General features: G+C 31.5%; 1 long non-coding RNA gene across 1 annotated transcript; it reads left to right on the plus strand.

The window, feature by feature from the left end:
* Positions 1 to 1216: 1216 nt before the first annotated feature.
* On the plus strand, positions 1217 to 16834 carry LOC123906158. The gene is made up of 3 exons (XR_006808784.1): positions 1217 to 1415; positions 9185 to 9187; positions 16820 to 16834. It is a non-coding gene; the product is annotated as an uncharacterized LOC123906158 (long non-coding RNA).
* Positions 16835 to 22589: the final 5755 nt, after the last annotated feature.

The raw sequence follows: 22589 nt of genomic DNA on the forward strand, positions 1-22589 counted from the left end.
ATTGTCCTACCTGGCTCGAAGAATCAGTCTTCGCAATTTTTGCGTGCAAACATACCTGATTAACAGAAAAAATAAAATAGTAGGCAGTATTGATTTAGTTTCTTTAATGTATGGGATGCAATTTAGGAGTAATGAAATTTGAATTTAATTTAAACAATGCTTTAGTTTCTTTAATAAATTTATAGTGCTAGTTCTATAAATTTGAATTTGAGGTGTTGTATACCTAAAAGGCGTCACAGTGTAGGCCTGTTTTAACTGTGATGTAACAAGGGCTTCCTAATATTTCTATAGTCTGGCACAGGCATACCTAACATTTTTCATGTCACAACAACATATAACTCAATAAATTATTCTTATGGATCAAAAGCATTAATAACTCATGCTGTTTTTTTTTTACGAACAATAACTTATATTAACTTATATTATTTCATTATTCAATAAGGGAGCGATACAAATAGATAATGTCTTAAAATGACAGCGACGAGCCAAGAACTGGCCGTCCTAGCAAGTGTGTGGACAACTATGTTCGCTTGCCACTTGATAAACTTAACCTTGAAGTTTGGATTACACAACAGGATATTATTATTATGGCAAATAAGAAAACTAATTAAATTCTGAACTACCACTGCGTAAATGATTAACCGCATCCACCACGCTTTTGGAATCCGTTTCAAAAATAACCTTCCATATGCCTCTGCACGACTTGATGAAATCTCTGATGACCCTTTTACTCTGCAGATGCGCGTCCATTGTCGTCCTACCTGGCTCAAGGAATTAGTCTTTGCATTTTGGATATACAACCCTTTTCCGCTTCATCACTCGTTTAACTTAGGGGGTGTTTGTTTCAAGGTTAGGAATAATATTCCTGGGAATATATGGGTTGGAATAAATATACCCATGTTTGTTACAAGGTTGACATGAAATTATTCCTGGATATGAAGTTTCCTTGGAATAAAATAACTTCCAATAACTTCTCTTATTCCCAAGGAAATGTGTGGGAAAGAAAAGTTCCCATGAAAATGGGAATATATTTTAAATAACTTCCAATAACTTCTCTTTTACCCACTTTTATCAATAATTCCTAAGAATGTAGTTAATATGAACCAAACATGTTTTTTTTAAAATATCTGGGAATAAAGTTCCCCTTATTATTTCCTGGGAATATGATTCCTGGGAGTAAAATTAACAACCTTGAAACAAACGCCCCGTTACTAAAAACTTTTTTCCCTTTGTCTCGTGACTGAATCTGTGATGTTCTATTTATGCGATCATAACTAACCGTCTCTCGTGTTCTGATTTAGCATCCAAAACTCACCCTTATGCCCTGTTTTTGCAACCACAACACATCCTTTTTTGTGCTCTGATTTTACCTCCATTTTGTGCTTTGTTTCTTCTGAACAAAAGCCCTTGCTCCTGTAATTTTTTTGTTGTTAAGTACGTTCTTTATTTATTATTTTTTTTTTGACAAAAGCAAATTCATACCATTTCATCATATAAGAGATTGCGACTGGAGCAAAAAATGGCCGCCCGTGCGAGCATACCAGCAACCATGTTCGCTTGTCACTTTATATATACTTCACCTCAAAATTTAGAGCTAAGATACATTTTATATTAGAGATATTAGAGCTAAATTCGGAAACTCCGGTATTCCTACTGTGAATTGCATCTGCTATAATTTTTTAATTGGTTTCAAATGTAACATTTGTGAAACCTGTTTGCATCATTTCCTTCATAGCCTCCTGTAGTGCCATGGCTTCTCCCTCATGTAGAGCAGTTATATCCTAACTACCTTTAACTCTTTCCGTGTCAGCAAGAGTGAAACAAACTCTACCTTCCTTATTCATGTATTTATGCTTAGTTGTACATATACTCATGGTTTTAAATTGCAGAGTCTTAATTTATTCAATAACCACACAAACTGTATAAAATGACACAGCCATTGCAGTGTTTAACCAGAGTCTTAGTTTATTCAATAAATACTGATTTGAAGGTGCTTGAAATACACCGGTTGAGATTCATTAAATTAAGATTTTTCGATATATTTGACACCAGTTAGGATTTAAGGTTCATAATTGTGAAGAGTACATATAGATTGTTTAAAAGGAGATACTAAAAGTTGGGCTGTTACATATTTTACTGGATCAAATTTGTTGAATTTTTTTTATAGGAACTAAAACCGAAACTTGAAATATTTATATGACCCAAAAACTTATTTAACTCATATAATAATATTTAACACAATTGTTAGATAAAATACAACCTCAAACAAAAATTGTTTAAATTAATATTTTCATTCAAAAATGTGATTTCATACAAATAAATACAATACTAATGGACTACATATGTTCATTGTTTGTATATAAAAATAACGCGAGATACAATATTATGAACATAACTACGAAAACCCAATTAAAATATGTTAAGACTACATGTGAATTGCTTAAAAATAAAAACTAAAAAAACCGACTTCTTCACATATTTTATGTACAGATTGTGTGTAAATTTTGCCACTATATTCATTGAACCAAAAAAATAAAATAAAGAATTATAACTTATTTGGTATTTGAAAACAAAGAAAGACACTTATTAATTTGTTTTCTTAATTTTAGAATCAAAATAGATAGAAGGAAATATAATATTTTGAGCCATGCACTTTTGTTATCTATGGTTGGATATTATATTCGTTCTAAATTAACTTTTTTTTAGTTAGTAACTGAAATGTTTGGATTTCGAATCTCATCTTCTGCATATAAAATGCGACGTAGCTATCAACTAAGCATATTTCACAGAGATTTCTTGTTGTTTCGCCACCAGTAATCGACTCACTGGACCGTCTAATCTGTTTTGGAGGTCAGTTCTGACATTAAGTGATTTCAGCTTCCTTCCAAGCGTAATTGCAGAGGATCGAACCGTGGTTCTCACTAACTATAAGTCTAACACCAATCACAACCGTACAAACTAATAGTTGATAGCTCACGGGCATATTTTAAATTAAATCCTTATCTCATGTTTAAGGAATTGGTTATACGTTAATTATGTCATACCATAATAATATTATTTCTTCTTTTACTTCTTAATTAATAAAACTAAAAATGCCATACCATAAACTAATTTATTTCTTCTTTTAGTTCTTAATTAATAAAACTAAAAATGTTATACCTATACTAATTACTTATTTTACTTCTAAACCATAGTTCTTGCTTTTAGGATAAGGCCTAGTCTTCCCTTATACATGAAGTCTAAATGTTCTTGGCTTAATGATAAAAAAAGGATTACTTTTTAGTAAAAAAAAAAAGGATTACTTTATTGTGTTTAACTTTTATGCATTTACAGTAGTATAATAATTTATAAAAAAAAGATTGTTTAAAATGATTTTATATAAATGTCTAATCAAATTTCATTTCATTATTTAGATACACATGATATTTTTTCTTAAAATATCTATAGAACTATTTAAGAATTAAATTTCTTTATAATAGTGTAAAAGTTTTTTACACATGCATATCCAATTAAATCACTTCTTAAATACATATTTATATATTATTTCTAAAAATTTCGCTACAAATATCTATTTATATATTCTAATTAAACACATAAGTAAAAAAATTCACACAACGTCCCCGTGAGCTTAACTCAGTTGGTAGGATATCGCACTATATGTGCAGAGCCCGGGTTCGAACTCGAGACACTCCACTAATTCACTTTTAAGGTGAATTTTCTAGCCACTAGGCTATTTGACAAAAAAAAAATTCACACAACCAAATGCATATAAACAAATTTCAATATAATTTTGGGGAAATTATAATTCACTAATGATAATGTAAGTGAATTATAATTTTCTTAAAAATTGTTATTTCTTACCCAACTTTTTTTTCTTAAGACGAAGAGCATCTATACATCAGGAAATAAAGCAGGCTTTGCCCTCGCTCTGTATAATAAAAGGAGTATAAAATAAAATAAGAAAAGGGAGGGACATAAACCTAATTCAACGAGTCTACACAAAAGCGCTTAGGACATTTATATATATATATATATTAGTAGAATGTAATTCGGCCTCTCCATCCATTTCATACAAACTATCTATTCTCTTTAAAACACCTTACGTGCATACAGTACCATACCAATATGTTCAAAATCCTCCTCACCCTTCTTCTCATTTCATCCGCTCTATTTGACTCAGCTGCACCTGAAGGAGAGGCGCCAGCGCCAGCATCCCCGAATCTTAATCCATTTTTTCGATTTTTCAACAACCGGTGGGTGGTTACAGCTCTATGTGTATTTGATAGTGTGAGTCTCACATTTGGGACACTATTAATCATTTGGTGGTTAGTCGGATACTGGAAGAGAGCTAGGGGAAACGCCAGAGTAGCTTCAGAGGAGGTGGAGGAGGCAGAGGTTTGATCCGCAACCACGTACTTTGATAATTTGAGGGTATATATCCAATCACAATGCATGCGAATAAGCCACATAAATAAACTTTCATGGAAAATAAAAGTTAATTAAATGTTAATCGTTGCTAGCATATGTGAATCTATTTATGTGACTTGTTCTAATTAATTGTTGAATAAATACTTTCAAATCATCATGGAGTAGTGTTGACATCACCTCAGTATTCAGTAATATTATTTTTTTCTACCTATGTATTGGATCGATCCTACAATTATATATCATCGGGAAATTAACTGGGCAAACTTAATTATTATGGTTGTTGCTTCATTTTTATTGATCAATTGTTTATTTAATTTCAGCATTATACAATTGATTATTGTTTCTCTCCTATGTTTCTTTGCTTTTTTTTTTGTTATTCTTTTCTTTGCTTTTTTTATTATTAATTATTTTACTTATTCAAAATGCATACATATAAATAATAAATATGTCCTTAAAAGTTTTTTCTTTTTATTGGAATATATCTTATAATGTATATTTAGTAAAGGAAAATATTAATAAAATAACATTTTTGGCTTTTTTCCTTTTTTGACAACTCACTAAATTAGGGATAATAGTAGTCTTTTATACTAAATTCTAATAAAATAATATTATTATAAGATTTTTCCTAAAAACACCCTAAAAAATTTTAATTGCACCCAAATCAATTTAAAATTTAATTATAATACCAAAAATGTCCTTAATTCTATATTAACTCTTCAAAGGTTTCAACTCTGCAACTGCAAAGGTGTATGTAAACTGAATTTACCCAATGACACGCAAATTGTGTTCACATACAGTATGGAAAATCAATACCTACATACGTAAGTGAATGAAGTAAACTAAATTCATGTATTGAATCGTTGTGAAATTGTTTCCACCGCTTGAATTGCGCTTACCGAAAATGAATTGTTTTACAAAATGCTATAAAAACAGAGAATGAGATACCATAGATTCTTTGAATGCATAATTTCACGTGAATACATTAAAATTTTTCTAAATTTTTCATATATTTTTATTTATTTATTTATTTATTTATTTATTTAAAGTGACCGAATATTTCATTCATACAACAAACATAAGTTGTTTGGGAAAAACGACTTTCAAACTTTTAATGATATTGAAACATCCGAGGAGTGTTGTATTTGATCCTCTTTTTTACTTGCACATAAAGTCGGTTGATTTGATCCTCTTTTACTTGCACAATGAAATAGTATGGCACAATGAATTGAGTGTTGTTTGAATTTTACAATTTTTTTCTCAATGAAGACCTTGTGATTCGTTTCCAAAGAAGCAGAATTTGTACGGTTAGAGGTTAGTGCATGTAATAGTGCATGTTGTGCTTTCAATTATCTTAATATATTCAGTTAGTTTGTTTAGGTGCAATTTTTTTAAACTTGAATAGCATAACCGGTACAGTTTATGGAGTTTGGATTGCCTGCAGTTAAAAATTAACTGCAGTGTCCTGCTGTACACTGTTTTTTTATTTATTTTATAAATTATTTAAATTATAACAGGATAGTTTGCTCTACTGTGTGGGTCTGCAGTTGAACTCAACTGCAGGTGATCCTGATCCCAGTTTATGGTATGCAGTTACTATTGGGTTGATCTAGTTTGATAACCGACCAAGTAAGTGAGGGTAAAATATGTATAAAAAAAATCCAACCCAAAGTCATGTATCCTCATTATATATAGATATAGATATATAGGTAAAGATAATTATCATACACGGAACAATAATATTGCATTAACCAGGATTTTTTCACAGAGTTAATTTTGCACTATAGAACATATTCAACCAATTTTAATTTACTTTACTAATATTTTTTTTTTGTTTTATCTCAATAGATAAAATTTAGATTGAAATTAAATTATATAATGTAAAATTAGTCATTATTTAATTTACTCTAACAATATCGTCCTACAATAAAAGAAATTGCAGCACGGGTATTATATTAGTTTATAAAGAAAATACTAACGAATTGACAATTGGTCTCTGTAAAAATCAATTTTTATAGTTTATAATATCAACTTTTACCGGACTTTTTGATAAATGATATAATTTATAATGGACAAAATTTATATGCATTTTTTTAGATGCTGTTTTTCCTGTTCCTCTCACAAAAAGGTAGTTATTTATATATTTTAATTAAAAAAAGAAAAAGAAAAATGTTTTTAAATAAAAATAACTTACCACATGTATCTGGCACAATAAAAACTGTGTATATGGAACTGTACATAAGTTTGGTCCATTTATAATATCAACTCTTTACTCTTTACTCTAACCCATTCGTAGTCACGGGTATTATATTAGTTTATAAAGAAAATATTAATCAGTTGGCAATTGGTCTCTGAAAAAATATATTTTTATAGTTTATAATATCAACTTTTGTTGGGATGGTGGAGATAATAATAAAGGAATTAATCTACTATTGTAATAAGCCACGAAGAGCAGGCCAATCATCACGAATTCCTTTTATTCTACCGCCGACGATATAGTCACTTCTCGGCCCGAATCCGGCAAAATTGATATGTGGAGAACTTACTTGTTTCGCAAAAATTTCCCGTGTCATAGTTTAGAAGTGCAGTTTCATTTCCTTTGAATATGTGAACATGCTTCTTCACGAAATTGATTGCTGCGTCTATTCCATTCAGACACTGTTTCCTTAAGACAAGGAAACATGTCTGAAATTGGAATAGGACCTATAATTAATTTGAAGTTTGACGAATGTGTAGCGTATTTTATTTTGGCACATTGATTTCCAGAGAAGATGAATGCCTCATTGTCTTCGTCTTCAATGTCAAAGGCGCAATCTATTCGATCTTCGAATATTGTTTTCGAGAGCACCGGAAACCCGTTGGAAATATGAATTGGCTCATTCATAATATAGTTATTCTCTTCTTCTGGAGCATAATTCAAAACTACACATACTTGTCTTTCACAAACATGTAACATTTCTTATGCGTAGATAAACGGAAGGAAGGACCAATGATATAATTTGGCATTTTGTTTATTGAATGATTTTTTATTTAAAGGTAAGGGATTTATATGAAATGTTTTTCTTTGATTTGGTGAAGGTGTTTATATAGATGTTACTGGTGATAATGTGAACACAAAATAAATATTAAATTTATATCAAAACACGTTTTAACAACAACTTCTTCAAAGTGTATAATTAAAAATGGCAATATTATTTTTTTAAGACCTGCATTTGGAAACAGACCTTTTTGAATATTAATTTGTCCCATAGGAGATTTCTCTATAATATATTTGGTCTCCTTAAACTAAACATATTGTAAAATCCAACTTGCTCAATATATAATAAAGAATGACCAAGGAAATTACCCACAAGATAAAAGATCAAAACAAGCAGGGAAAGGGGAAGCAAGGCTACAAGGGAGTGATAATTGGTCTGATATGCGGTTGTTTGGGTGTTCGCAAGATTTAACATATTAAACACTTTATAAGAACATATTTATTTTATGAATTATTTTTTTTAATGGCAAATATATACTCCCTCCGTCCCAAAATATAAGCAAAAAGTGGTCAACTAAAGTGAATGTATTTGGTTAAAAATTTAGTCCAAATACATCCACTTTGGTTGACCACTTTTTGCTTATATTTTGGGACGGAGTAGTATATATATATGGGGTTTTCTAACTTAGACCCTAGTTAGGTCTAAGTTAGCAAGGTGCACATTTTCAATTGGACCAAAATACCCATTCTTTTAATTTTTGAAAGAATAGAGCAACAGGGGCATTTCTGTAATTTTCTGCAATTTTGCCAACCATATACACGCGCCCCACCTTCTTAAACCATTAATAGACGCGGATCCAGTGTCGCGCGCGTACCGAAGGACAATGGTTACAGACCGTTGATTTCCATCAGACAGCCAAGATCTGATCTCATCAAGACTGTCTGATCAATCAGACAGCCCAGATCATCCAGATCCATCATATTCAGGCGCCTGCGTCACACTTGATTACAACCTGGAGAGAGAAAAATTTGCTTTTTAAAAGTACGACACGTGTCACACAATGGTTGGCTGGGCATGATTTTTGTTCATTTAATACTTTGAACTCAATTATTTCGTTGTAAATTAATTTTTTATTTTTTTATTTTTATACCAAAATTCATAATTTTTTTTTGTCTACAAATAGAGACTTGGTTTGTTTGATTTGGACACCGAAAAAAAAACGCAATTTTTCACTACCTTAATCTCATTTTTTGTCTACTAAATACGTTACTTGTGTGTTGTAATTTAACACGCACCACTCAACCAACTCAATGAAACTATTTTTAGTTAATTAAATGAGATAAAACGGTAATTAAAAACTAATGCTTGCTTCTGAAACCATTTTACTGGTAGAATGGTTGCACATAGTTGTATTCTGAAACCATTTTACTGGTAGAATGGTTTCAATGAGTAATTTATTAAGGAAAATGCTAAACAGTGCCCCCGGGGCACTAGTTAAGCATGTTAAAATAGAAATTTTGTCTCGAAATGCGTGCATTCAATGCCTCAAAAGTATAAAAAGTTGTCTTTTCAATATAAATTTTATTTTTTATTTCCTTTTTAGGTAAGCTTAACAAGTGCCCCGGGGGCACTGTTTAGCATGACCCATTTATTAATTGTGTTTGCTTCTGAAACCATTTATTCGGTACAATGGTTTCAGAGAGTTGTAATCTGAAACCATTTTGCTGGTAGAATGGTTTCAGTAAGTTGATTATTAGTTATTTGCTTCTGAAACCATTTAGCTTGTAGAATGGTTTCACATAGTTGTATTCTGAAACCATTTTACTGGTAGAATGGTTTCAGTGAGTAATTTATTAATTGTGTTTGCTTCTGAAACCATTTATCTGGTACAATGGTTTCAGAGAGTTGTAATATGAAACCATTTTGCTGGTAGAATGGTTTCAGTAAGTTGATTATTAGTTATTTGCTTCTGAAACCATTTAGCTTGTAGAATGGTTTCAGAGATTTGTACTCTGAAACCATTTTTCTGGTAGAATGGTTTCAGTGAGTTGATGTAAGGTAGTGAAAAATTGGGTTTTTTTTTTCTGTGTCCAAATCAAACGAACCAAGTCTCTATTTGTAGAGAAAAAAAAATTATGAATTTTGGTATAAAAATTAAAAAATAAAAAATTAATTTACGACGAAATAATCGAGTTTAAAGTATTAAATGGAAAAAAATTAACGCAGCCAATAAGCTTCTGACACGTGGCCTGCCTTTTCAAAAGGCTTTCTCTCTCCTCGTAATGCTTCCACCCACGCGCGCCTGTCGGCGCGTGTGATGCACGCGCGTGGATTTTGTCAAATGAGAAGCTGCCACGTGTCCTGGGGGGGAAAAAGAAGTGGGGGGCGCGTGTATTTTTGAGTAAAATTACAGAAATGCCCCTGTTGCTCAATTATTTCAAAAATTAAAAAAATGAGTATTTTTGTCCAACTCAAAAGGTGCACCTTGCTAACTTAGACCCAACTGGGTCTAAGTTAGCAGCCCCCTATATATATATACTCAAAAATAAAATAAAAATATACATAAGAAACATCCAAAAAAGGCTTCGGAGAGCAACAAATTAACCATCAAAACCACTCAAAGCAGTCATCAAAATGAGGGGAAGAGAAAAACCAAATAAGAGCGGGCACCCCTAGAGATACCACTCAATAGGAGCGAGAAACATCCGAGCACTGCATCCACACCTTGTTTTATTGGACCAGCACAAGCGAGATTGAACATCCCAATCGTAGAAAGAGCGGGCGCTATTAGGGTTTTTACCAAGAAACCATTTCCAAGATGAGAGTTTCACCCTATCCACAAGATTATCAATCATTAATGATCCACCGACAAAGATAATATCATTTCGGAAGGTCCAGATAAACCACACAACAGTATGCCACATTAGAACCATACCTAATCGTACCCGACGCCCCACATATCATTTTATGAATGATATGTTAACACATTGGATTGTATAGTTTGATAATTTTTTTACTAAGGTATAGTACACAGTTAATTTTGTACGGTCTCTTGATGAGCATGTTTGTATTTTTGAGGCACCCAGATAAATTTTGTGGTTAATTAAACATTAAGCTATAGTTAAGCATATTAAAATAAAAGTTTCATCTCGAAATGCATACATTCAATATCTCAAAAGTATAAAAAGTTGTCTTTTCAATATTAATTTTATTTTTTATTTTCTGTTTTGGTATGTTTAACAAATATCGCGGGACACTGTTTAGCATAACTCTTTTATCTATATATATATATAAATCGTAGATAGTTGTGGAATTGCTTATCTAAACTCTAATCCACAAACCAATAAAAACTTTTCATTTAGCCACATCATCCACTTACATCCTTTTATATATACAAAAGACAAAAAGTTGGCCATAAATATAAACAAAAGTAAAAAAAATTTAATGATATAAGCAAAAATTACCAATAACAACTATATTTAATGATATTCTTTCAAAAGTACCCCTAATTAATTGTTTTACCTTTTAATATTGTTGTATAATTCCAATTCAAAGTTAACGTAATGTATGAGGTAGTTTACTAAAAATAACAACTTTCTTAATAAGCGAGAAACAAGATAAATTTAAGTCATTTATCCAAATCTTGCAATTAGATAATCTACGCAATATCACAAACAAAAATATTTTTCCGCCTAATGTCAGTTAAAATAAGTGAGAAATATTATATCAATAGAAAATCAATTCACATTGCTCAAAAACATAAAATATGGGGCATGTTTGTTTCAGATTTAGAAAAATGGATTTTTTCTTTGTATTTCTTAAAATAGGTTTTTTAAAACCGTTTTTCAAAATATTACAAGTTTTTTTTATATTCGTTTTTTCTAAATTGAAACACTAATTTTGACATCATATAACATAAACACACGTTATTGAAGATCGAAACATAGTCAAAATTGTTAACAATACAAATATACGAATACGAAAAGAGAAAGAGACGGCTAGGGTTTCAATAAAATATTATTGCATTGTTTAACATAATGGACTCTAAACTAACAGACCCAATAACATAACAGGCTAGAATTACTAGAGAATATATATAAAACCTAATGGACTCTAAACTAACAGGCCCAATAACATAACCTATTATTTTATTATCTAACACATACTCTCAAACTCACCATGCATCAACAAGAAGCATTATGAGTTTGTCAAACAAAATATGAAAATAAAATAAACTACCAAATAAAATAAACTTGTAACATCACCCCTCAAGCTAAAGCTTACTAAGCTTTAAGCTTGTTACAAATTAGCCCTGACAATAAATCAACCCAATTAAGATCATGATCATCAGAGAGCAGCCATTCGCAGTAAATACAGAAATCATCAAAGAAGGGAGAAACAAATCAAATTAATCCAACATCCAATCTAGTCCGGTCCAAAGTCAACCAATGCAAATCGTACCAAATCAAACAAAACCGGACCAAACAGAAGAATCAGTCAATAGAGAGAGATGCAATCAAACAGTGCAATCAAAAGAAGTGCAATGCAATCAGAAGAGAAGTGCAATAGGGAGAGAAGTGCAATACAATCAGAAGAAGTGCAATTGGGGGAAGTGCGATGCAATCAGAAGAAGTGCAATAGGGGAGAAGTGCAATACAATCAGAAGAAGTGCAATAGGGGGAGAAGTGCAATACAATCAGAAGAAGTGCAATAGAGAGAAGTGCAATACGAAGAGAAGTGCAATAAGAGAGACGTGCAATGGGGAGAAGTACAATGCAATCAGAAGAACCAATACTAACAATTAGCCGATGAACCAAAGAAATTACTTCAAAAATATTTGCTTTTCTTTTATTTAAATATGCCAATCGTGTAATCTGGGACACAAACCATATTTATATTAGTAGAACTTCACCAAATCTTAAGTGCTTGGACGCAATGATTTGATACAAAATTCACAAACTTCAAAAACTAAACAACCAATCTAGTCTCATCCATTCATTCAAATGTTCCTCTTTCATCTACTTCACCCCAACAAATCAAATTCACCGAAACGAAATATTAAGAACAAACGTACCTCCATAAATCACCATAATAAAAACAAACAAACATGTTTACCAATCTTTTGGGAATTCGACGGCGGAAGCCAACAATTGTTCAAGGCGGATCAAAACAAACTCTCGATACCATGTTAACAATACAAATATACGAATACGAAAAGAGAAAGAGACGGCTCGGGTTTCAATAAAATATTATTGCATTGCTTAACATTACAAAAGAGTTTCTAGAGAATATGTATAAAACCTAATGGACTCTAAACTAACAAGCCCAATAACATAACCTATTATTTTATTATCTAACAAAATCACAATTTTTTCAAAAAGTATTTCAAAAATAATTTTTATGAAAATCTATTTAAAATAGCTTCAAAATTAAATGATTTTTTCGAAATTTTGATATCCAAAAAAATTTAAATAAAATGATCAAATACCTAAAATAATATTTTAAGAATAACTATTCAAACTAAATTTTCATTTGAAATTTTTATAAAAAGTTTACTTGGAAAATTGTTTTACACAAAATTTTGTAACGCTATAAGAATCTATTTTAAAAAAATCTATAGCAAACATGCCCATAATGACACCATTATTTCATACTTTAGCAAATATCACACACAAAACAGGTACATTCTCAACAAGTTATAATTCAAACGGATCACTCAGCAAGACATAATTCCATCAACAATATAGTTACGGGTCTTACATGACCTGCATTGTTAGGAAGACTAAGAGTATCCAAGTAATGTAGAATTTTTACATGACCTGCATTCTGTATAAGAAGTTGGTTGAATTGGTTTTTAATAATAAAATTGGTTCATGAGGAGAGTCTGCGAGGATCATCCCATAATAGACTAAGAGTATCCAAGTAATGTAGAATTTTTACTTGTACTTCATATACATCATCTCACTTATTCTTTCTTTCCAACTTAAATTCAATCTTCGCTTGAATTCTTCCACATCTCTATAAAAAGAGAAAAACAAAACTCGTTAATGCATATAAAAGAGATTAATAAACAGTTCATCTATTAGGTGAAAAGATGTGTTAAAAAGAAAAAAACTACCAGACTCAGCAGAAGAAAGAGCATGGACTATAAGGGTTTTTATCAAAAAACCAATTTTAAGAAGAAAGTTTCGCCCTATCCACAATTTTCTAGACCAAAGACAGCCCACTGAAAAATATTACCACACAAGAACATGTCACACTAAAGTCAAACTTAACCACGCCTGGCACCCCCCACCACTCCCAAGGAAGCTCTCAAATAACTGTTTAATTAATACCTATTGGGGGCACAGCCTCACTCTCCAGCCACCTAGAGATATTGTACCAAACTTTGGAAATCCGATTAGAGGAAGTAAATGTTGGAATAATTTTTAGAGAGATGAATTTTGGAGTGAAGAAGAGAATAAGGGAAAAGGTAGAATTGCATTCATCCACAAGGGGCAAAGATAGTTATATACAAGTTCCAAACTTAACAGCATTAACTACCTAAAATAAACTAACTACCCTGTAACTACTAACTTTAACTGTCAAAACAGAAAAAAAATTAAAAACTGCTAACTTCGCTTAGCAAAACAATTTCGCTTAGCTAAAAGACATATAATCCAGCTTTCACTTAAGCCAGGACTCTATACTACAATCTGTTTAATCCATACTTTTAAGCAAGCTAAAACACTTTTAAAACATGGATTAAATTCATCAGTAAACAGGTGGTCAACTGAGTCCTCCCCCGTCCCACAAAACACACACAAAGACTCATTCGTCCCCACAACGACCCGACGCATAATTAGGTTCTGACGAGTTGGACCCTATACTACAGGAGTGACTACGAAAAAACAATCACTTTGGACGTAGTCCACCACTCCTAGACGCTAGCTAGATTTCTAATAACTTCACTTGGGAGAGTCTGGTCAGACCTAACTCTATCAACCAGAACCAAGTAAGCTGATTTTACCATGTAAGACTCACTTGGATCATACCTCCAACTCCATTCATCCTTTCTACTCGATAAATGAACCTCGCCGGAGTCAAGAAGTCTGGTAGAAGATCCTAGTCAAAATCATTGAGATTTCTACTTCACATAAACTACCCAGCTACTCATATGACCAACTCTATATCCAAACTCTGATCGGAAAATTTCTTAGACCCTTATAATGAATATGCATGTTAACCCTAGCTAGAGTGGGAAATTGATAATAATTCTTTTTCTATAATAGATCTAATATACTAATTCTTTTTCCCTAATATAATCTGTATGCAAAATAAAGACTAAAAAACATAGACTAAAAAACAAATATATTTTGGATATTCATGCATTACCTAAAAATAGAACAATAAATACATACTTATGGGACCAAAGCTAAATATTACTATGACCATACAAATTTTGTTAAGAAATTGACTATAGTATAGAGATATTAAAAAAACCATATATAAATATAAAGAAAAGTAGTATCAGACATGATTAATATGAAAATAAACATATAATTATATTCACATGCGTCTGATCTATTTCGGGATCGCAGAATGGTATGATATTTTGCTAAAATTTTCCTAGTGTGGAGGAGGTAATGAATTTTTCTTGAGTGAAATAATTACCCATATTTGAATATATTCTTCGTTAGGGCTTGAAATTTTATTACGTGTATTTGTAGTTTTTGAGTGCGATTGCATGTTACAATACCCCTTATACTTTTGTCATAAATTTTGGAATGAGAGCTATTATACTTATTAATTGTTCCACTATTTAATACAAGATATTATTTGTTAAAAAAAATAATAAAAAGAAACATGTAACTAACCTGTCAATGATCTCCATTTTTAAAGGCTCTAAATCATCATGAGATTCATTTTCATTATGGTCTGAAGCATGAAGAGTCATATACTCCTAGACATATCAAAATAATATATTCAATAGTGAGAATTGAAATATTTAAAAATAAAATCTAAACTTATATCAAGACCCACAAAATATATATATATATATATATATATATATATATATATATATATATATATATATATATATATATATATATATATATATATATATATATATATATATATATATATAGTGTTCTAAAATAGAATAAGTTGCCAAAACCTAACCTTATTATGATTTTCATCAATTGTATTTTTTGAGCAAAGTTCATTTGTTTTTCCTTTCTTTTTCCTATTCTTCTTTTTCTTCTTAGTTGTTGTGGCTCCTTTTTTATCTGCCAAATTATATGTATCTATTAGGAAAGCCATGCAAAGAAGAAAAAGTTATAAAACTGGTTATATATATGAAAATAAAACTGGTTTTGTGACATAACCGGTTATTAAACCGGATTTGTGAAAACAAAATCGGTTATAACAATTGGTTTGCTTATCCGCTTATAACAATTGGTTATAAATCTGTTATGGATAGACTTTTTGGATAATCCAACATTATTCAATCGCAAGTGAAAGACTCAAATATTACCACTATATTCGCCATTAATAAATTCAACTAAATCATCAATAGCGCGATTATCTTCCGGTCTCTCCACATTCTGAAAAACAATAAATGTTTTAGTGTAATTTGTAAAACATTGTAACAAGAAATTTCGATGGAATTGTAAGTTTTGAACATGCCTTCAATCTCTCTTGTTGTTCTTGCTTCTTTCTTGCAAAAAATTTATCCATAAATTCGTAACGAGAACATTCTTTCATCATATATGGATTATAATTGTCCTGTCAAAGAACCAAATGTTAATAATAGAAACATCATAGAAGTCTTTAAGCTTCAATGATTGAGATTTTAGGGGCAATGATTACACACCATAGGAAAAATTTTAGAAACTTGCTCAGATGTTTGACCTTTAGTTTTCCGATCTAGTTCATCAAGTGTTAAGTCAACCAAACGAGTCAATCCCAAGCTAATGGCAGCAGTTCCAAGCTCACGTAATGTGTTTGTATCTTTGTAAATAAATCTGGCATCAAAAACTTGGCACTCCTACAATGGTATAAATCAATTGCCAATAGAAAAACTAAAACTATCAACAAAAATGATATGTTAGCATGGTTTCAAATTGCGCCCCACATCCGCAATTGCGACTACAATACAGATAATGCAGTAGCCTTTGCAACCACATTGCACAAAAATTATGGTGTTATCCTAAATCACATGTACGACTACATTGAAATTGCATCAGACGATTTCATCAATATGTTTGTTTAAATTATCTCATCAACCCGTTAAAATTTATGAACCACAAATACTAATTAGTATTTGCAAAACAAACTTAATATCTGCTATAATGGATAATGGTGAAATGGCATAATGATTCCACTTAATATGGTTTATGTGAAATATTTAAAATCGTTTCACACCGCAATAGCCACAATGAAAATTGCAGCAATTGCTATGACTGCAGCGACATGTAAAATTTTGGCATACTCTATAATTTTTCTGGCTCCGCCACTGTATATATATGACTAGCAAATTAAAATGGATCATGTGAAAATTGGGAACGATTTCATACCTCTTGAGAACGTCCAGGTACATGGTAGAACCCACAATAATCTGTTATTAAATTCAATATTGAAGTAGAAAATGGAAGTGACACTGCAGTTTCTTCTGAAAACCCCTTGCCATGATCAATAACTTCCTGGTAAATCACAGGGCAACACATCGCAGCTACTGCTTCTACTTTTTTTGGAATACCATCCGTAGTTTGAAGCCACACATATGAATGTATCATCTAAAAATTATAAGAGCAAACAAAATTCAATAAACTTTAGATCAATAAAAAAAATCAATAAACTAGTCATTCAAATAATCATTTACAGTTGATTTTATTTAAAGTAGTCAAAGATTATGTTTGAAAAATAAAGCTATAAGATAGTAATTGATAGGTGAAAAGTTAACTTTTCGGCTATCGGTAAATAAAATTAAAGTTTTTGATAAATTGAGTTATTATAAGTATAAAATAACATAAAAGTACATGATTATTTTATGTGAGTGAATAATGTTATTTATTAAAATAATAAGGTTAAAATTGTTAATGAAAAGTAAAAAGCTATAAGCTATATGAACTCAAACGATATTGGAAATAGCATTTGAAAAAAGCTATAAGTTAGTGAAAAACGTTTGTTACCATACACACCTTTAATTTTATGAAACAAACTTATAAACCAATATAATATAAACTATAAACTAGCATATTTCAGTTACTCAAACAATAAATTTCAATACTATGTAAAAATTTCCAAGTACGAATCGAATTGGGGGAGAGATATTTTTCCGAGCTAACTAGAATACCTACAACTATAAAAACCCTATCGTTAAACTAATCTATTAGAGAAAATTCATAAGCTGAATACTCGGATACACATCTTATTTGGACATGTACCAATATATTGTTGAGATGTACAATTCTAATATATAGATCAATAAATAATATTTAATATAGAAAAATTAACAAGTAGTATTTGTAAATTTCTATTGCAAATTAATGAGTACACATTTTATTTGAATATATACCGATCCATTATTGAGGTGTATAATACTAATAGATCCACAAATAATATTCAATATAAAAAAAATTAATATATATTATTTGTAAACATATTACAAATGTACAATTCTAATAGATCCATCACAACAAATGTAAAAATTAATAAGTACTATTTATAAACCTATTAATTAATTAAATAAAATGTGTATAAAAAAATTTACATTCAACAAACCATTCCTTCCCTCAATTGCAGAGCTCCACATTGTGTGGCATGATAATACCAATGGAAAATCAAGCTCAACTTAAGATTTTATAATACCAAAAGAATTTATCAAGCTCAACTTGTTTTGGTATTATAATACCAAAGGAAAATCTACATAATAATTCAAAGAATTTAACATGACTTTCTTTCCAGTGTATAATACCAAAGGAAAATCTATTTAAATTAAATAAATCTAAATGAATAGATATCGTATACTTCCGCAGCTCATTTTTAAGGGGCATTTTAGAATAATAACACTGAATTAACAAAGTGTATTTTAGCACATTTTCTTCCTTTTTTTTTGGAAAAAACTAAAATGAGATATATTAACACTATAGTCTTCCCAGCACAAGACGTACTAAGATAGGCTACAAAAGTTTACAAAGTGTCATAGAAACAAATCATAAACACATCATATAAAGCCCAAACAAATCATACCACATTTTCTTCCTATTATACCTTCATTTTAATACACCAATAAAATCATTTTTAGCTTTATTGAAAAGATATGAGTAATTGACAAAGTGTATAATTGACAAATCGTACTCTTAAAATATCAAAACGACAGTTAAATAAGAATGTTAAATTCGGAGTCAAATTTCAAATGGTGGTCAGCACCTTTATTCATTCATAGATGTGCCTTATATAAGCAAGAGTACAAGGTTTACGATACAAGTCATAATGCAAGCCAAGTCAGGCCAAGGCAGACAGGCCTGCGCGCGCACCCAATGTATCGAGGCAACATACATAGGCCCAATGGTTCAATTTAAGCTAGAAAATTACTAGCATTACACATTCCTAGCCCCTCCCTTAATTTGCAAAAAGATTCCAACTTCAAAGGTTTGGTAAGCAGATCAGCCAATTGATCTTCACTCTTGCAATGCACCAGTTCAATTATACCATCCTTAGTGAGGTCTCTAAGGAAGTGGAACGTGATATCAATATGTTTACACCTACCATGCATGATAGGATTTTTTGAAAGCTTGATAGAAGAGTTGTTATCACAGTAAATCTTAATGCATTCAGTTTGCTTCATTTTCAAGTAACTCAAGACATTTTTCAGCCAAACTCCTTGACAGGCACAAGCAGCAACTGACACATACTCTGCCTCAGTAGTTGAAAGAGTGACACCAACAAATAGCACCTGAGCCCAATATAAACACATATCCAGTTGTACTTTTCCTATCATCCAAATCCCCAGCATAATCAGAGTCACACCATCCTTTAAGACACATATCAATCCTTGAACTTGACTTATACATGATCCCAAAGCTTAGTGTACCTTTCAAGTATCTCATTATTCTTTTGACTGCAGTAACATGAGTTTCAGTTGGCCTGTCCATAAATCTTGCAACTAGACAAACAGAGTAAGCCAGGACAGGCCTAGTAGCTAGCAGATACATTAAGAAACCTTTCATTTTCTTATAGATTGTTGCATCTGTTCCTTCTTCATTTTCATTTTTAACTAATTTGCATCCAGGAACTATGGGGCTAGATACTTGATTGCAGCTTTCCATGTCAAACCTGCTCAATATCTCAGTTGCATATTTTTGCTGAGCCACGAATATTCCATTGTGACCTTGATTTACTTCAACTCCTAAAAAGTATCTCATATTTCCAAGGTCAGTCATAGCAAATTTCTTTTTCATTGATGAATTGAATTCATTCATTAACCTTTGATCATTTCTTGTTAGATCAAGTCGTCAACATAGAGACTCAAACTTCACAAATACTTCACAAATAAAGTGTGTTCATAAGGACATTTCTCAAACTTCTCTGCAGTAAAGTAGGATTCTATCTTACTATACCAAGCTCTTGGAGCCTGCTTCAATCCATACAAAGCTTTCTTCAATTTATAGACCATATTTTTATTTTTTCTGACATACCCTAAAGGCTGGCTCACATAGATGTCTTCAGTTAACTCACCATGTAGAAAAGCACTTTTAACATCAAGTTGGAAAATTTTCCATCCATTATTTGCAGCAAATGCCAATATAGCCCTGATGGTGTCCCATCTTGCAACAGGTGCAAAGACATCATTGTAGTCTATACCATGTTTTCGAGTGTAGCCTTTAGCTACCAATCTTGCTTTATATTTGTCAATCTCTCCCTTTTCATTATACTTAGTTTTGTAAATCCATTTAACACCAATTGGATTGCATCCTGCAGGAAATGTAGTTAGCTCCCAAGTATCATTTTCTTTGATTGCTTCTAACTCAGCATCCATTGCTTTTCTCCATATTTCAAGTTTTTACTGCTTCCTGGTAGGTAAGAGGGTCATCATTGGATTGTGTAATTCATCATCTAATTCCTCCTCTGCAGCCCTTCCAATCACATAGTCATTTAACCTCACAGATGGTTTTCTTATTCTTGCTCCAAGAGGTGAGTTTCTTTCATTTTCACTATCACTGGATATATATCATTAATGATTGTGTTCTCTTCCTCATTTGCATTGTCATGAGCATCTACATTTGCTTGCTCTTCAATTTCATTTTCATCTTCATTTAGTGATTCAATTTCCTCTCAATTATCACTAGCTGTAGACTGTTTCTTTGCTTTCTCCTAGTTCCATCCCTTTCATTCTTCAAACAATACATCTCTGCTAATTATAATCCTTTTTTCAATAAGATCATATAGCTTGTATGCCTTAGACTCTTCACTTACTCCAAGTAACACACATTTCTTAATTTTATTGTCTAATTTCTTCCTTTGAATGTCATGAATGTGCACATGAGCTAACCAGCCAAAAGTTTTGTGAAATTTCTAGAACACAGTAGACAGGTGTTGAGCAAAGTGTGTCAACACTTGTCTGCACACTTGTCTTAGCAGTAAGAACAATAAAGCAGGACATTAAAAACATATACTGAAAAGCATAAACAACACACACTACTAGAAAAAAATTCATTGGGGACGAAAAAATCCGTCACACGATAGTTGAAAATTCCGTCCGAAAATAATTTCGGGACGGAATTCGCGACAAAATGATTTCGTCGCAATTCGCTCGTCGCAAATCTTTTGGGACCAAATTTTTTACGCCGTCGCGATTTTGGGACGGAATTTGAGACAGAAAATGAATAATTTTATAACGTAATCCTTTCAATCCATCCCAAAATTTGTGACAGATTTAAAATTTCCGTCCCAATTTATAAGTAGGCTTTTTCTATTAAATTAATTTTCTTATAAGCATCAATAATTATTAATAAAAATTCATATATGTATCAAAGTATGTATAACAAAAATCAGCTGCTTATAAATAATTCCGTCCCAAAATTCCGTCCTAATTTGATTTTTTTTAGTAGTGACACCAGAATTGTTAACCAAGTTTAGCATAACAGCCTACTCTAGGGGCATACCAAGCCAGGGATAAAGTCCACAAAATAGTATCAATTCCAAGACCACACAGCAAACACCCCGGTTTATGATCTTCTCACTTAATCACTATCGATGCTATACTTTCTACCTAAGACTCACCTAGGTATAAGGCCCTCCTCAACTCCCTCTTCAATCACATACAGCGATTGGAACAACAGAACAATTCTGAACAAATAGTATGGTGGAGACACACTCCTTTAAAACCAGATTCTACTCTCGCTTAAAATCTCTTGAGTAAATCACAAATAAAAACATCCTAACTTCGTACTTAACAGCTTATGAGCAGTTCACATTTACAACTCAACTAAAATCCAACTCTAGTATCAAGGTGATTCAAGAGTGGCTCACAAATAACAATGAATAGACTAATCCCTAATTGACACGTTGACAATTGCGGCTTCAGTCAACAAACCATCTCTGTGCTATGATAATCAGGGGCAACACCTAGAGAGGTATACAAAGTAAAGCACAAGGCTTTACATAGACACGAAACCCTAAAAGACTATATCTTTGATGAACAATGGATTCGGTGAGTAAAACAGGGTTTAACAGCACCCTTTATATAGCAAAACCTTCGTGGGCCTTGAACCATTAATCTCCTGTTCCAAGAAAACTTTCAGAGGTTATATTATAAAATTAAATCTTCGATTCTTTAATTTTATATAATACTTGAGGTCCAAGTAACCTAATATAGCCGCCTTCTGAAGACTAATAAACCATGTGCGCCTTGTTGTATAAGTTAGCACGAAATAATTCTTCAAGCAAATCTTCAAAAGATTGCATACAAAAATATAACGCTAGCAGGCGCACAGTCATACTACACAGGTGTAGTTCCATATGTATGTACATCTGTCTCAACACTTGATGTATGCACATATGTCTCAACACTTAGCTAAAAGATGTTTTTGCAAAATTTAGCCAACATACAAAAAAACCCAACATTTTGAAATGATGCACATATGGCTTCTTTCCAATCCATGATTCTTCTCGTGTCATGTTTTTAACATTGAGGGTAGG

Source organism: Trifolium pratense, linkage group LG2, assembly GCF_020283565.1.
Source record: "Trifolium pratense cultivar HEN17-A07 linkage group LG2, ARS_RC_1.1, whole genome shotgun sequence".
Taxonomy (NCBI): Eukaryota; Viridiplantae; Streptophyta; class Magnoliopsida; order Fabales; family Fabaceae; genus Trifolium; species Trifolium pratense.